Source organism: Oncorhynchus tshawytscha, linkage group LG18, assembly GCF_018296145.1.
Source record: "Oncorhynchus tshawytscha isolate Ot180627B linkage group LG18, Otsh_v2.0, whole genome shotgun sequence".
NCBI classification, from domain to species: Eukaryota; Metazoa; Chordata; class Actinopteri; order Salmoniformes; family Salmonidae; genus Oncorhynchus; species Oncorhynchus tshawytscha.
The window spans coordinates 3,297,286-3,315,808 of NC_056446.1; the positions used below are offsets into that span (position 1 = coordinate 3,297,286).

Consider the following 18,523-nt stretch of genomic DNA (forward strand, 5'->3'; position numbering starts at 1 on the left):
ATGTCATCTACAAGACCCTGCTAGGTAAAGTCCCCCCTTATCTCAGCTCGCTGGTCACCGTAGCATCTCCCACCTGTAGCACACGCTCCAGCAGGTATATCTCCTAGTCACCCCCAAAACCAATTATTTCTTTGGCCGCCTCTCCTTCCAGTTCTCTGCTGCCAATGACTGGAACGAACTACAAAAATCTCTAAAACTGGAAACACTTATCTCCCTCACTAGCTTTAAGCACCAACTGTCAGAGCAGCTCACAGATTACTGCACCTGTACATAGCCCACCTATAATTTAGCCCAAACAACTACCTCTTTCCCTACTGTATTTAATTAATTAATTTATTTTGCTCCTTTGCACCCCATTATTTTTATTTCTACTTTGCACATTCTTCCACTGCAAATCTACCATTCCAGTGTTTTACTTGCTATTTTGTATTTACTTTGCCACCATGGCCTTTTTTTTTGCCTTTACCTCCCTTATCTCACCTCATTTGCTCACATTGTATATAGACTTGTTTATACTGTATTATTGACTGTATGTTTGTTTTACTCCATGTGTAACTCTGTGTCGTTGTATGTGTCGAACTGCTTTGCTTTATCTTGGCCAGGTCGCAATTGTAAATGAGAACTTGTTCTCAACTTGCCTACCTGGTTAAATAAAGGTGAAATAAAAAATTAATATATATATTTTTTTTTTGCATCGAATAGCCCCCGTGATATGCAACTTTTCAGGGAAGTTAGGAACAAATATACACAGGCAGTTAGGAAAGCTAAGGCTTTCTCAAACAGAAATTTGCATCCTGTAATACAAACTCAAAAAAGTTTTGGGACACTGTAAAGTCCATGGAGAATAAGAGCACCTCCTCCCAGCTGCCCACTGCTCTCTGAGGCTAGGAAACACTGTTACCACCGATAAATCCACTATAATTGAGAATTTTAATAAGCATTTCTCTACGGCTGGCCATGCTTTCCACCTGGCTACCCCTACCCCGGTCAACTGCCCGGTACCCTCCACAGCAACCCGCCAAAGACCCCACCATTTCTCCTTCACTCAAATCCAGATAGAAAGAGCTGCAAAATCTGGAAAGAGCTGTTCTGAAAGAGCTGCCAAATCTGGACCCCTACAAATCAGCCGGGCTAGACAATCTGGACCCTCTCTTTCTAAAATTATGTGCTGAAATTGTTGCGACCCCTATTACTAGCCTGTTCAACCTCTCTTTCGTATCATCTGTTATTCCCAAAGATTGGAAAGCTGCCGCAGTCATCCCCCTCTTCAAAGGGGGTGACACTCTAGACCCAAACTGCTACAGACCTATATCTATCCTACCCTGTCTTTCTCAGGTCTTCGAAAGCCAAGTTAACAAACAGATTACCGACCGTAATTAATCCTTCCGCTATGCAATCCGGTTTCAGAGCTGGTCATGGGTGCACCTCAGCCACGCTCAAGGTCCTAAACGACATCATAACCGCCATCGATAAGAGACATGACTGTGCAGCCGTATTCATTGACCTGGCCAAGGCTTTCGACTCTGTCAATCACCACATTCTTATTGGCAGACTCGACAGCCTTGGTTTCTCAAATGATTGCCTCGCCTGGTTCACCAACTACTTCTCTGATAGAGTTCAGTGTGTCAAATCGTAGGGCCTGTTGTTCAGACCTCTGGTAGTCTCTTTGGGGGTGCTACAGGGTTCAATTCTCGGGCCGACTCTCTTCTCTGTATACATCAATGATGTCACTCTTGCTGCTGGTGATTCTCTGATCCACCTCTACGCAGAGGACACCATTATGTATACTTCTGGCCCTTCGTTGAACACTGTGGTAACTAACCTCCAGACGAGCTTCAATTCCTACAACTCTCCTTCCGTGGCCTCCAACTGCTCTTAAATGTAAGTAAAACTAAATGCATTCATTCAATCACTGCCTGCACCTGCCCACCCGTCCTACTCTGGACGGTTCTGATTTAGAATACGTGGACAACTACAAATACCTAGGTGTCTGGTTAGACTGTAAACTCTCCTTCCAGACTCACATTAAGCATCTCCAATCCAAAATTAAACCTAGAATTGGCTTCCTTTATCGCAACAAAGCATCCTTCACTCATGCTGCCAAACATACCCTCGTAAGACTGACCATCCTACTTTGGCGATGTCATTTATAAACACTCTACTCAACAAATTGGATGCAGTCACAGTACCATCCGTTTTGTCACCAAAGCCCCATACACTGCCCACCACTGCGACCTGTACGCTCTCGTGTTCGTTGGCCCTCGCTTCATACTCATCGCCAAACCCACTGGCTACAGGTTATCTACAAGTCTCTGCAAGGTAAATCCCCACCTTATCTCAGCTCACTGGTCACCATAGCAACACCCACTCGTAGCACGCGTTCCAGCAGGTATATCTCACTGGTCACCCCCAAAGCCAATTCCTCCTTTGGTCGCCTTTCCTTCCAGTTCTCTGCTGCCAATCACTGGAAAGAACTGCAAAAATCACTGAAGCTGGAGACTCATATCTCCCTCACTAGCTTTAAGCACCAGCTGTCAGAGCAGCTCACAGATCACTCCACCTGGACATAGCCCATCTGTAAACAGCCCATCCAACTACCTCATTCCCATACTGTATTTATTTATCTTGCTCCTTTGCACCCCAATATCTCTACTTGCTCATTCATCTTCTGCGCATCTACCATTCCAGTGTTTAATTGCTATATTGTAATTACCTCGCCACCATGGCCTATTTATTTCCTTAACTCCCTTATCTTACCTAATTTGCAGTCAGTGTATATAGACTTTTTGTTTTCTTTTGTTTCTACTGTATTCTTGACTGTATGTTTTGTTTATTCCATGTGTAACTCTGTGTTGTCGTATGTGCGAAATTGCTACGCTTTATCTTGGCTAGGTTGCAGTTGCAAATGAGAACGTGTTCTCAAATAGCCTACCTGGTTAAATAAAAGTGAAATATATATATTTTTTAAAGCCTGCCACCATTGTTCCTGCTGGCAAGAAAGCTAAGGTAACTGAACTATATTACTATCGCCCCATAGCACTCACTCCTGTCATGATGAAGTGCTTTGAGAGACTAGTCAAGGATCATATCACCTACACCTTACCTGTCACCCTAGACCCACTTCAATTTGCTTACTGCCCCAATAGGTCCATGATGATGATGCAATCGCCATCACACTGCACGCTGCCCTAACCTATCTGGACAAGAGGAATTCCTACATTAGAATGCTGCTAATGGACTATAGCTCAGCATTCAACAACATAGTACCCTCCAAGCTCATCATTAAGCTCGAGGCCGTGGGTCTCAACCCTGCTCTGTGCAACTGGGTTCTGGACTTCCTGATGGGCTGCCCCCAGGTGGTGAATGTATGAAACAACATCTCCACTACCCTGATCCTCAACACAAGGGTGCATTCTCAGCCCCCTCCTGTACTCCCTGTTCACCCACGAGTTCGTGGCCATGCACGCCTTCCAACTCAATCATCAAGGTTGCAGACGACACTACAGTGGTAGGCTTGATTACCAACGACGACGAGACAGCCTACAGGGAGGAGGTGAGGGCCTTCAGAGTGTGGTGTCAGGAAAAAACACTCTCACTCAATGTCAGCAAAACAAAAGAGATGATCGTGGACTTCAGGAAACAGCAAAGGCAGCACCCCCCCTATCCACATCGATGGGACAGCAGTGGAGAAGGTGAATAGTTTTAAGTTCCTCAGTGTACATATCACTGACAAACTGAAATGGTTCACACACACAGACAGTGTGGGGAAGAAGGCGCAACAGCACCTCTTCAACTTCAGGAGGCGGAAAAATGTGGCTTGCCACCAAAAACCTTCACTACCTTTTACACAATTGAGAGCATCCTGTCGGGCTGCATCACCGCCTGGTACGGCAACTGCACCGCCCACAACCGCAGGGCTCTCCAGAGGGTGGTGTGGTCTGCACAACGCATCGTTGGGGGCAAACTACCTGCCCTCCAGGACACCTACAACACCCAATGTCACAGGAAGGCAAAAAAGATCATCAAGGACAATAACCACCTGAGCCACTACCTGTTCACCCAGTTTCCATCCAGAAGGTGAAGTCAGTACAGGTGCTTCAAGGCTAGGACAGAGATTGAAAAACAGCTTCAATCTCAAGGCCACCAGATTGTTAAACAGCCACCACTAGCACAGAGAGGCCTACCTACCTACACAGACTTGATATCATTGGCCACTTAAATAAATGGAATACTAGTGACTTTAATAATGCCGCTTTAAAAATGTTTACGTATCTCGCATTACTCATCTCATATGTATATACTGTATCCTGCACTATCTATTGCATCATGCCATTCTGTCACTGCTCATCCATATATTTTATACTTATTCTTATCCCTTTTCTTTACTAGATTGTGTGTATTTGGTTTTGTTGTGGAATTTATTAGATATTTGGTTTTGTTGTGGAATTGTTAGATATTATCTCTTAGATACTGCTGTACTGTCGGCTCTAGAAGCACAAGCATTTCTCTACACTTGCAATAACATCTGCTAACCATGTGTTTGTGACCAATAAAATTTGATTTGATTTCCACCGGTCCAATGTGCATTGCTCATTTTTCTTGGCCAAGCAAGTATTTTCTTCTTATTAGTGTCCTTTAGTAATGATTTCTTCACAGCAATTTTGTTTGCCAGCAGCTCTTCGCAATAATCTCGGGAGTTGATAGGCTAGTCATAAACAGAGCAATGCTAGAAGAATTGCGAAGAGCTGCTGGCAAACGCACAAAAGTGCTGTTTGAATGAATGCTTACGAGCCTGCTGCTGCCTACCACCGCTCAGTCACACTGCTCTATCAAATCATAGACTTAATTATAACATAATAACACACAGAAATACGAGCCTTTGGTCATTAATATGGTCGTATCCGGAAACTATCATTTCGAAAACAAAACATTAATTCTGGTGTAACCGATGTGAAATGGCTAGTTAGCGGGGTGCACGCTAATAGCGTTTCAAACGTCACTCGCTCCGAGACTTGGAGTGGTTGTTCCCCTTGTTCTGCATGGGTAACGCTGCTTCGAGGGTGGCTGTTGTCGATGTGTTCCTGGTTCGAGGCCAGGTAGGAGCGAGGAGAGGGACGGAAGCTATACTGTTACACTGGCAATACTAAAGCGCCTATAAGAACATCCAATAGTCAAAGGTATATTAAATACAAATCGTTTAGAGAGAAATAGTCCTATAATAACTACAACCTAAAACTTCTTACCTGGGAATATTGAAGAATCATGTTAAAAGGAAACACCAGCTTTCAAATGTTCTGAGCAAGGAACTTAAATGTTAGCGTTTTTTACATGGCACATATTGCACTTTTACTTTCTTCTCCAACACTTTGTTTTTGCATTATTTCAACCACATTGAACGTGTTTCATTATTTATTTGAGGCTAAATTGATTTTATTGATGTATTATATTAAGTTAAAATAAGTGTTCATTCAGTATTGTTGTAATTGTCATGATTACAAATAAATAAAACAATATCATCCAATTAGTCGGTATCGGCTTTTATTGGTCCTCCAATAAATCGGTATCAGCGTTGAAAAATCCTAAATAGGTCGATCTCTAGCCCAGACAACGCAGTAGTGGCTTCGGGACACTTCTCTGAATGTCCTTGAGTGGCCCAGCCACAGCCAGGACTTGAACCCGATCGAACATCTCTGGAGAGACCTGAAAATAGCTGTGCAGCAATGCTCCCCATCCAACCTTACAGAGCTTGAGAGGATCTGCAGAGAATAGGAGAAACTCCCCAAATACAGGTGTGCCAAGCTTGTAGTGTCATACCCAAGAAGACTTGAGTCTGTAATCGCTGCCAAAGGTGCTTCAACAAAGTACTGAGGAAAGGGTCTGAATAGTTCTGTAAATGTGATTTTTTTATTTTTTATTATACATTTGCAAAAATGTCAAAACCTGTTATTGCTTTCATTATGGGGTATTGTGTGTAGATTGAGGGGAGGGGGGAGGGACTATTTAATTCATTTTAGAATAAGGCTGTAACATGACAACATGTGAAAAAAAGGGTCTGAATATTTTCCGAGTGCACTTTGTATACAGTATTTCATGTATTTCACTGTACGGGTCACACAGCTCCATCACCCAGGGCACAGATGGTGTGCCCCTCAATCTGCTTGCTGATTTCCCAGATCTTGTCGATCTCAGCCGCCCGCGCATCACCCTTCACAAAGCGCCACATCATCTTGTTCATCCAGTCCACTCCTTCACAGAGGGAAAGAGAGATGGAGAAAATAAGTAAGATAAATATGGGAATAGGGTAGAAAGAGAGACAAACATACTTGTAGCAGTCTTTAAAAAGGCACAACGCATGGATCAAAATAGTTAAGTAAGTAGCTTTCCTTACCCTCCCTGCAGGGGGTGCACTGGCCACAGCTCTCATGTTTGTAGAACTCAATCAAGCGGGCGATGGCTCTGATGACGTCAGTCTGCAATGAGAGTACATCTCTCAACAACATATCTCAATGTGTCAGATCTAATTTCAATTACCCTATATGTAAGAATCACTTTCTCATCAGTGTTATACTGATACTTATACATACAGGGCCGGTTTCCCAGACACAGATTAACCCTAAATATCCTTTTCACTGGAGATTTTCTATTGAAAGTGTTTCTTATTCCAGGACTCGGCTTGATCACTGTCTGGGAAACCAGCCCATACAGTGTGGATGAGAGTTTACAGATTTGTCCATGACGATGAGAGCGGCAGTGCCAAGGCCAGTCTGAGCCTGGACCAGGCCGTCAAAGTCCATCAGCACGGTGTCACACACTGAACGGGGGAGGAGGGGTGTGGAAGAGCCTCCAGGGATCACACACACAACAGATTGTCCCAGCCACCATGCACACCACCTGGGAGAGAGAGAGACATTCACTTTGGTCAGTTGAATTGAGGCTGCACATGTGTGTTAATGAGCAAGTACGATATATATACTGTACCTTAATACTGAGAAAGGTCTGTTGTGGCATTAGTGTTTACTAGGAAACCTGAATGAGGGCTTTGATACAAAACCACCTGATAATGTTAAAATCATCTGGATTGCTTTATTACTAATTTAAGACAACATACAGTATATATATTGAATATCTTTGAACTGACATGTTTGCTAACTGTAGCAACAATGGTGAGGTGGTTATTATACATTGGGAAGAGAGATGCAGCTCAGTTTTAAATGCTCACGTGGTGTACGGTAAGGACGTACCTGCGTGTCTCTCGATGAGGTCCTTGAGAGGAATAGACATCTCCTCCTCCACTGTGCAGGGGGTGTTGACATGACCTGAGATGTTCAAGAGCTTTGTGCCTGAATTCCTCTCTCTGCCAAAGCCTAGGAACCACGTGCCACCACGGCGACAAATAGTGGGTGCCACGGCTACGGTTTCAACGTTGGCGACAGTTGTTGGGCAACCAAACACACCTTGGAGGGAACAAAATGGTCAACCAGTTTAGAACTAAACTTTTAGAAGATAAGCTAAAGGATATTTGGATGTTATTGATGTAAATTGACCTATTATCATCAAAAAGATATCATTGCCATGCCATGATTAGTTCCATATTCTGGTATTACTACATCATGGGGGGACTCTATGTTCCTCTCCACCTCAGAAACTCACCAACATCAGCAGGGAATGGGGGCTTCAGGCGGGGCTTCCCCTGCTTGCCCTCAAGGGACTTGATGAGTGCCGTCTCCTCTCCACAGATGTAGGCACCAGCCCCACGCATCACAAACACGTCAAAGTTGTAGCCAGAGCCGCAGGAGTTCTTCCCAATCAGACCAGCTGCATAGGCCTCGTTGATGGCCACCTGAGGTCAAAACCAGGATCAAATCAAATTTATTTATAAAGCCCTTCTTACATCAGCTGATATCTCAAAGTGCTGTACAGAAACCCAGCCTAAAACTCCAAACAGCAAGCAATGCAGGTGTAGAAACATGGTGGCTCGGAAAAACTCCCTAGAAAGGCCAGAACCTAGGAAGAAACCAAGAGAGGAACCAGGCTATGAGGGGTGGCCAGTCCATCCGCTGTGCAGGGTGGAGATGGCCAAGATCAAAGAAGACATCATTCAAAATCAATTACCTTAAAAGGAACCATATATGTGTTGAACGTACTAGGAACATTGGAAAAGGTGAAAAAGTGTGCCACATCTAAGAAGAGTAAGCATAACTGTTTGGAGATCAACCTCTAAACCCTTGTAGTTATGAATTTGTTTTCCCTTTTCATGCAGTCCACGCTCTCACCTGCAGGTTGGAGGACTCATTGTAGAACTCTCCCCTGATGTAAATGTAGGCAGCGCGGGCTCCCATGGCCCTCCCGGCCACCATGCAGCCCTCCACCAGCTTGTGGGGGTCGTTACGCATGATCTCCCTGTCCTTACAGGTGCCAGGCTCTCCTTAATCAGCATTCACCACCAGGTACTTTGGTCTAAGGATCAGATGAAGGGGGGGATAGGAGTTTTAGATTCCTTTCTCAGGTCAAAGTTGGCAGTGTCAAATGGGGGTGTAGGGTAAAGTTGCACCTGGATTCTAATGGTTAAGATTAGTATTGGGGGAGGGAAAGCTGATCCTAGATCAGTACCTAGGGGAAACGTCACAACGGAGCATCACATGAGCAACATAGGCAGTACCACTGACCTGCCATCACTGGGCTTGTTCATGAAGCCCCGCTTCATGCCGGTGGGGAACCCTGCTCCACCTCTCCCCCGCAGCCCTGAAACTTTGATCTCGTTGAGGATCCAGTCCACTCCCTTCAGCAGGACCTCCTTGGTCTTGTACCAGTCACCATGACTTTGAGCTCCCTTTAGCCTGGAGTGACATAGGGAGAGAGAAATAATATGACACCTAATTCCTAAGAATACTATACATTAGCATATTACTGTATGATTAAGTAATATGCATGGAATGTTATATAATTGTACAGATGAAAAATGCTGGTCCAAGCTCTCATACCCCAAAGGCCAGCATTTCTGACATTGTGTAGAGTGTTATTGTGTATAGAGAACAGTTTGTAATGGTACCTCCAGTCATGTCGGCCATACAGGTTGGTGAAAATTCTATCCTGGACAGCCAGGGGTCCAAATGTTGTCTTCATTGGTGGTGCCTAAAGAGATTGCAAAACATTAGGCCTAATAGTCTAAATACAATACAGAATATTTGCTACCAATAGTCTGGAACTGTCAAGTTTGCACTTTACACAGCTTGTGGAAGGATACCTCAACAGTTGTGCTGTTAAATCGTGTGATGGACGTCACTCTGCCTTGACAGACAGCAACTGGGCCCCGAGCCGCAGCACAGACCAAAGCCAACCGGGACAGGGACAGCATCCTGATACCTGGTTGCAGGACAGGAAGCAGTCAAGTCGATAGTTCAAATCATTTCAAATGTAGCCACAATACAATTAAATTCATTGGTCAACATCCAGGGCAGGCTTCAGTTCCATCCCCATTACAAAAGCTCAAGCAACAACATTACAAAACCCAATGGCAATGTGACACGACCCAAATACAACACAAAAACATTAGGCGCCGTTGAATGAATAGCATCAATGTCCATCATAAAATCCATGCCAAGGAAGCGTACCTATTGCTTATGTCAGGCAACTCTTTTCGTCGCCACTGAACAAAGAATACTGTTGTCATTGTCAACTCAATACATTAACTTACCTAGCTAATCAGATGTGTTAGTTAGATAAGGATGCATAGCACTGAAATTGTAACATTTCACGGGTCTAATGTTCAAAGGTGTATAAGGTGTTAGCTAGATAAGGATGCATAGCACGGAAATTGTAACCTTTCACAGGCCAAATGTTCAAAGGCGTGTAAGGAGACATCGTCACATATCTAGCTAAAAGCCAAACACATTTCCCCTGCGACAGCACTACCAGGACCTGCAAACGTCCCACCATGACCTCCACTTTGTGATAGCTAACGTTACAGTAACTAGCTAGCATGCTAAACAAGCTACGACAATCGACTTCTGATGCATAAAACTGCTCCAAGTGTCATAATAATCGTATTATTTTTATTACGTTTTGCATGATATATTAATGTAGCTATGAAAACAACAAAATCACCAATGTTTTTGTTGCAAAAGTGGTCTTCGTACCTTGGTGTTGAATCCCGAACCTGTGTTACAAAATTACGTTCTTCTTCTTCTATGAGGTTTCTATGAGGCATCCAATTTGTTGCATTATCGCCACCTACTAGACTGGAGTACAACTCCCTAATTTACACTTCGCTTGATAGATAAAATGTAACAAATAAATACCATACCCTCTAACACAACGCTCACAAATTTCAAAATTATATCAAATACAATTTACACCACCCTACTGCACTAATTAAATGCATTTATTCCTACCTCATCATCCGGAATTTAAATTTAATTTGTTTTCAATTTAACCAGGCAAGTTGTTCAGGAATAAATTCTTTTTTACAATTACAGCCTAGGAACAGTGGGTTAACTGCCTTGTTCAGGGGTAGAACAACATATCTGTACCTTGTCAGTTCAGGGATTTGATCAAGCAACTTTTCCATGCCATGAAAAGTGTGTTGGCCCAACACTCTAACCACTAGGCTACCTGCAGCCCCAAGGAAAGGATGGGACATCACCACTTAACACACACCCTGTAACTCTTGATGTCAAATCTCGTACACCCAAATACCTCTCTGCAACTACCACCACAACTTAAATGTTCTGTGACTTACATTCCATCACTGCAGTACAATTGATAACCATAACTATAAATGCTAAAAATCCAATCTTACTGAAACACATTCACTTGATGGCCTATCCCTCTGTACTGGTACAGATCTACTACTCACACCACTCCTCTCAGGATCCCTCCCCCTTGACCCATCTTCCTCTACTGTCTTCACTGCCTCAGCATATGACAACTTCTGCTCTAGTCTGACCCTGGAAACCTCAACCTGTCTCTCTCGCACGGGACATTTCTGAACCCCAGCCCCATGGGCACCCCTACAATTAACACATTCCACTACTTTCCCCAATCCTACACATTATTTGTCTCATGCCCTTCTGCACACTTCTCACACCTAGGAACGTCCCTCCTACACACTGCTGCCACATCCCCATAAGCTTGACTGACACCTGTAACAACGTAATGTATTTGGTACAAAAGCTCATACATGATAATACTGCACTTCTCCTGACATACATCTTGTTCTTACCTTCTCAAGGTATGCCATTTAACAGGCTGTCACAATCTCCATACAATCAGCACAAACCCCTTGGGATGTGGCGCTCAACAGTGCATCCCACTCATAAAGCAGCTTCGTCTTGATGTGCTTCTTTATCTCCCTACAAAATAATGAGCAGAAGCAGCAGCAGCAGCAGATTCTTCTTCTGTAATAGCTTGGCGGTCCGCAAACAATCGTTTAAGTGCATGCCGCCACCTACGATCACTCATGATATGTACGATCACTCAGGATCTGTCCAATTCTGTACTACCATGAAAAAAAAGTTTACAAAAAAAACCCCTACTAACTTCTACCACACCATATGTCCCCCCACATTTACAACACGTAACCTTCACATTGCTCCCACATTCACCGTAATCATGTTCGCCTCCAACACTTGGCACATATTTTCCTTCCTTTACATTGAACATTCCATTCTTTATCTTTTTATTCTTCTTTAAGGTTTCATGGCAGTCTACACCTATTGGTGTACTGCTACCACCTACTCTATGGGTAGTGAACGAAATATAAAAATAAACATCTTATACAATACAAAAATTGTATAAGAAATCCAAAACATCCCCACCCATCCTTCAGTGATAATCCAAATCACATCCCTACACAGGCCCAGGTGCCTGTATGGACACAACATTCATCGACGGGATTCCTTGTAATGCGTCTGCTGTAAAATCCCTGAGTCCCAAAAAACCTTCAGCTGCACTCAAAACGATGCCTATTTTCTCCGATTTCATCGTTGTTTGCACTGTGCACTTTATAACCAATGCAATAAATAATACAAAGTCCACCCTTTTATGTCAGGATCCTGTTGGCTAGTAATATTTAGTGATGTCTCTAATCCAACTACCATGGTTTCTTCAATGTTACTCCCTTCTTCCACTCTTCTCACCACCTCCAGACAGGTGACATGCCCTTATTCTTGCCACCTCGGTCTCCATCACCCTAACAGAGCACTTCATGAATTCTGGCGCATGCTCGCCAACACAATTGTAGCATTTCGCCTCATGAGTGGAAGCTAATACCTCTCGCCCGGAAACAGTTCACCTCGGAAATGGTCCGGGTGCCGCAATTGCAAGGTATTTGAAACTTTTCTAACATCCCAAAATTATTTACCTCAGGTTCATTCAGCCATTCCTATAGGGAAAATGAATGGGGAAAAAACAGGGTTTCTAACCAGACTATTGTTGGTTGTAGGAATGCATGGGAAATGGCAGATGTCAAGATTGAGTCTGATGCATCTACCAGTGAGAGGAGTGAAGAGAATGAGAATTCTGGATGGACGACTGTCGCTAAACGTCGGAGTAAGATAGCCAAAGTGTCAGTCGAAATGCAGTTTAGTAAGCAGAAGGCTCATGCTCCAACTTCTCAGTTCGTAGTGGGAGTAGGGTTTAGGGATAAGGAGATGTACGTTGGGAATCAGTTCTATGTTTACAAAATGGTGAAGAATGCATTGTGTGCTGTGGAGTCTGTGAGAGTGACCAGAGGTGGAATTGTATTGCTCTGTTGTGCATCGGAAAGCAAAATCAGCGAGCATTGAACCTCATTGAAACAACACCTCAGGAGTAAGATATGGTGGCCATGCATGGACAAGGCTGCAAAGAGACACGTCAAGTCATGCCATGGTTGTCAGATTGTACCACGACCAGATGTGCCAAAACCGCTGAGACCCACAGCGCTACCTGATGGGCCGTTGCAGGACGTTGCCACTGACTTATTGGATCCACTACCAACAGTACACTCAATACTAGTAGTTATAGACTACTACAGCAGATATTATGAATATGATATCATGCAACTACCACAGAAAAGGTGATTGGAGACTATTTTCAGTCGTCATGGTCTACCACTAACAATCCGATCTGATTGTGGCCCACAGTATATATAATCGCAGTTCCAGAACTTCTGCCAGGAAAATGGGATACAGCAGTTAAAAACAATGCAAAAATGGGCACAGGCAATGGTGAAGTGGAGCGGCAAAATGCTTCCCTCATGAAATGGATTCGCATTGCACAAGCTGAGGGGCTGGACTGAAAGCGGGAGCTACGCAAGTACGTGACAGTATATAGATCCATTGATCACTCTACCACGGGCAGGAGCCCAGCTGAGCTCATTTTCAAAAGGAAAATGAGGGGAAAGCTCACAGATATAGCTACACCACGGAGTGACCTGGAGACACGGGACTATGATGCCGAGCAGAATGGAGAATCCAAAATCTATGCAGACAACCGTCGCAGAGCCAAACACTCTGATGTGGACGTCAGAGATCATGTTCTCCTACAACAGGACAAAACAGACAAGTTCACAACAACTTTCAACAAGATACCACACACGGTGATCAATAAAGAGGGAAACAATGTGGTTGTTCAATCTCAAACTGGAGCCAGGTATTTAAGGAATACAACATTTGTGAAGAGGTATATAATTGAGGAGCCGGATCCACAATCTAAGGACAGCTAATCTGAGACAGTACATAGAATCCAAACCAGAGACCATCTGTGAGGGATCACTACAAAGACCAGACACCCATGCCAGTCAGGCCTCACAGACAAATTCAACTGCCACAGAAGTTAACAGACTTTGTCATTAAATAATTATCCTGATGCGAAGACTCTGAATATTTGAGTTATGTTGTGAAAAAGAAAATGTGAAAAATGTTTTGTCACAAAAGAAAGGGAAGTCCATTAGGAGAACAGAAATAATAAGACATTGAACAGAATTCAGTTGTTTATTGATAATATAAAGGTTGCTATACAGATAAAGAATAAGTGCTGTTGTGTATGTCAGGGTGACATTGACGTTCATATCCATGTAAAGGAGGGATGTCGTGTATTGACATGACATACTGAGATAGGACGTCACCACGTCAGTAAAGGAATGTGGGGATTACACAGACAGTGATGGAGTAAAGACATGAAGTTTACCTCTGAGTCTGGTTAATTTCATTCAGTATAATATCTTAACTTAATACGAATTGTAAGTATTAGATTGAACACACACCACTGTTATACTGTGCCATTATTTGCCTGTTAGCTTGCAAGATTCTTTTCATTCTCCTTTGACCTCTCTCATCATAAAGCTGTTTTTGCCCACAGGACTGTTGCTGACTGGATATTTTTTGTTTGTCGCAACATTCTCGGTAAACCCTAGACACTGTTGTGCGTGAAAAGCCCGTTTCTGAGATACTGAAACTGGCGCGCCTGGCACCGACGATCAAATCATGCTCAAAGTTGCTTAAGTCACTATTTTTGTTCAATCAAACAGTAACTGAATGCCTCAATGCCTGTCTGCCTGCTTTATATAGCAAGCCACGACCACGTGACTCACTGTCTGTAGGAGTGAACCATTTTCGTGAATGCCAAACCTAATAAATTGGCCTCTGAGTGTATACCACCCCTCATGTTTTATTCAACGAGGCACCTTCATTTTGTGTCTATCTGTCTCTGTCTGTCTGTCAACATATCGGTCATTAGCAATGTCCTTCTTTTTCAATTCATAAGTGCAATTTTTTTCCTCATAAGAGCTAAATAAATTGTATTTACATGTGCCATAATACACATAATATAAAATCAAATAAAGCATCATCTCCTTCAGCTAATGAGAAATAAATTGATAAGACAGACTATGTCAATAGAACCTAAACGTAACATAGAGGATAGATAAATAGGTAAGTTACATTTTGGGCAACAGAAGTAAATAGAAATAAACTATACTGAACAAAAATATAAACGCAACATGCAACAATTTCAAAGATTTTACTGAGTTACAGTTCATATGAGGAAATCAGTCAATTGAAATAAATAAATTAGGCCCTAACCTATGGATTTCAAATGACTGGGAATACAGATATGCATCTGTTGGTCACAGATACCTCAAATTGCCATCGATAAAATGCAGTTGTGTCCGTTGTCCATTTGTTATGCCTGCACATACAGTGCCATAACCCCACCACCACCACGGGGCACTCTGTTCACAACGTTGACATCAGAAAACCGCTCGCCCATATGACGCCATACACATGTTCTGTGGTTGTGAGGCCGATTGGACGTACTGCCAAATTCTCTAAAACGACATTGGATGCAGTTAATGGTAGAGAAATTAACATTAAATTCTCTGGCAACAGCTTTGGTGGACATTCCTGCTGTCAGTATGCCAATACACACTCAAAACTTGAAACATCTGGCATTGTGTTGTGTTATAAAACTGCACATTTTAGAGTGTCCTTTTATTGTCCACAGCACAAGGTGAACCTGTGTAATGCTCATGCTGTTTAATCAGCATCTTGATATGCAACACCTGTCAGGTGGATGGATTATTTTGGCAAAGAAGAAATACTCACTAACAAGGATATACATAAAAAATAAATAATCTTTTTGTTTTTTATTTCAGCTCATGAAACATGGGACCAACACTTTACATGTTGCATTTATATTTATGTGGAGCATTGGCAAAGCCTAATTTAAGGGGTTACAAAAGGTAAAATATTAAACAGCATTATCGCAAATGTCCTCACTAACCTAATGCCGAAAACTACAAGCCAGTGAAGCCCATGCAAACTAAATCAAATCAAATCAAATTTTATTTGTCACATACACATGGTTAGCAGATGTTAATGTGAGTGTAGCGAAATGCTTGTGCTTCTAGTTCCGACAATGCAGTAATAACGAACAAGTAATCTAACTAACAATTCCAAAAAAACTACTGTCTTATAACACAGTGTAAGGGGATAAAGAATATGTACATAAGGATATATGAATGAGTGATGGTACAGAGCAGCATAGGCAAGATACAGTAGATGATATCGAGTACAGTATATACATATGAGATAAGTATGTAAACCAAGTGGCATAGTTAAAGTGGCTAGTGATACATGTATTACATAAGGATGCAGTCGATGATATAGAGTACAGTATCAACGTATGCATATGAGATGAATAATGTAGGGTAAGTAACATTATATAAGGTAGCATTGTTTAAAGTGGCTAGTGATATATTTACATCATTTCCCATCATTTCCCATGATTAAAGTGGCTGGAGTAGAGTCAGTGTCATTGACAGTGTGTTGGCAGTAGCCACTCAATGTTAGTGGTGGCTGTTTAACAGTCTGATGGCCTTGAGATAGAAGCTGTTTTTCAGTCTCTCGGCCCCAGCTTTGATGCACCTGTACTGACCTCGCCTTCTGGATGACAGCGGGGTGAACAGGCAGTGGCTCGGGTGGTTGATGTCCTTGATGATCTTTATGGCCTTCCTGTAGCATCGGGTGGTGTAGGTGTCCTGGAGGGCAGGTAGTTTGCCCCGGTGATGCGTTGTGCAGACCTCACTACCCTCTGGAGAGCCTTACGGTTGAGGGCGGTGCAGTTGCCATACCAGGCGGTGATACAGCCCGCCAGGATGCTCTCGATTGTGCATCTGTAGAAGTTTGTGAGTGCTTTTGGTGACAAGCCGAATTTCTTCAGCCTCCTGAGGTTGAAGAGGCGCTGCTGCGCCTTCCTGACGATGCTGTCTGTGTGAGTGGACCAATTCAGTTTGTCTGTGATGTGTATGCCGAGGAACTTAAAACTTGCTACCCTCTCCACTACTGTTCCATCGATGTGGATGGGGGTGTTCCCTCTGCTGTTTCCTGAAGTCCACAATCATCTCCTTAGTTTTGTTGACGTTGAGTGTGAGGTTATTTTCCTGACACCACACTCCGAGGGCCCTCACCTCCTCCCTGTAGGCCGTCTCGTCGTTGTTGGTAATCAAGCCTACCACTGTTGTGTCGTCCGCAAACTTGATGATTGAGTTGGAGGCGTGCATGGCCACGCAGTCGTGGGTGAACAGGGAGTACAGGAGAGGGCTCAGAACGCACCCTTGTGGGGCCCCAGTGTTGAGGATCAGCGGGGAGGAGATGTTGTTGCCTACCCTCACCACCTGGGGGCGGCCCGTCAGGAAGTCCAGTACCCAGTTGCACAGGGCGGGGTCGAGACCCAGGGTCTCGAGCTTGATGACGAGCTTGGAGGGTACTATGGTGTTGAATGCCGAGCTGTAGTCGATGAACAGCATTCTCACATAGGTATTCCTCTTGTCCAGATGGGTTAGGGCAGTGTGCAGTGTGGTTGAGATTGCATCGTCTGTGGACCTATTTGGGCGGTAAGCAAATTGGAGTGGGTCAAGGGTGTCAGGTAGGGTGGAGGTGATGTGGTCCTTGACTAGTCTCTCAAAGCACTTCATGATGACGGATGTGAGTGCTACGGGCGGTAGTCGTTTAGCTCAGTTACCTTAGCTTTCTTGGGAACAGGAACAATGGTGGCCCTCTTGAAGCATGTGGGAACAGCAGACTGGTATAGGGATTGATTGAATATGTCCGTAAACACACCGGCCAGCTGGTCTGCGCATGCTCTGAGGGCGCGGCTGGGGATGCCGTCTGGGCCTGCAGCCTTGCGAGGGTTAACACGTTTAAATGTCTTACTCACTTCGGCTGCAGTGAAGGAGAGACCGCATGTTTCCGTTGCAGGCCGTGTCAGTGGCACTGTATTGTCCTCAAAGCGGGCAAAAAAGTTATTTAGTCTGCCTGGGAGCAAGACATCCTGGTCCGTGACTGGGCTGGGTTTCTTCCTGTAGTCCGTGATTGACTGTAGACCCTGCCACATGCCTCTTGTGTCTGAGCCGTTGAATTGAGATTCTACTTTGTCTCTGTACTGACGCTTAGTTTGTTTGATAGCCTTGCGGAGGGAATAGCTGCACTGTTTGTATTCAGTCATGTTACCAGACACCTTGCCCTGATTAAAAGCAGTGGTTCGTGCCTTCAGTTTCACACGAATGCTGCCATCAATCCAAGGTTTCTGGTTAGGGAATGTTTTAATCGTTGCTATGGGAACGACATCTTCAACGCACGTTCTAATGAACTCGCACACCGTATCAGCGTATTCGTCAATGTTGTTGTCTGACGCAATACGAAACATATCCCAGTCCACGTGATGGAAGCAGTCTTGGAGTGTGGAGTCAGCTTGGTCGGACCAGCGTTGGACAGACCTCAGCGTGGGAGCTTCTTGTTTTAGTTTCTGTCTGTAGGCAGGGATCAACAAAATGGAGTCGTGGTCAGCTTTTCCGAAAGGGGGACGGGGCAGGGCCTTATATGCGTCGCGGAAGTTAGAGTAACAATGATCCAGGGTCTTTCCACCCCTGGTTGCGCAATCGATATGCTGATAAAATTTAGGGAGTCTTGTTTTCAGATTAGCCTTGTTAAAATCCCCAGCTACAATGAATGCAGCCTCCGGATAAATCGTTTCCAGTTTGCAG

General features: G+C 43.9%; 1 pseudogene; it reads right to left on the minus strand.

Annotated features, from left to right (window-relative positions):
• Positions 1-5,980: 5,980 nt before the first annotated feature.
• LOC112240668 lies at positions 5,981-10,191 on the minus strand (annotated as a pseudogene).
• Positions 10,192-18,523: the final 8,332 nt, after the last annotated feature.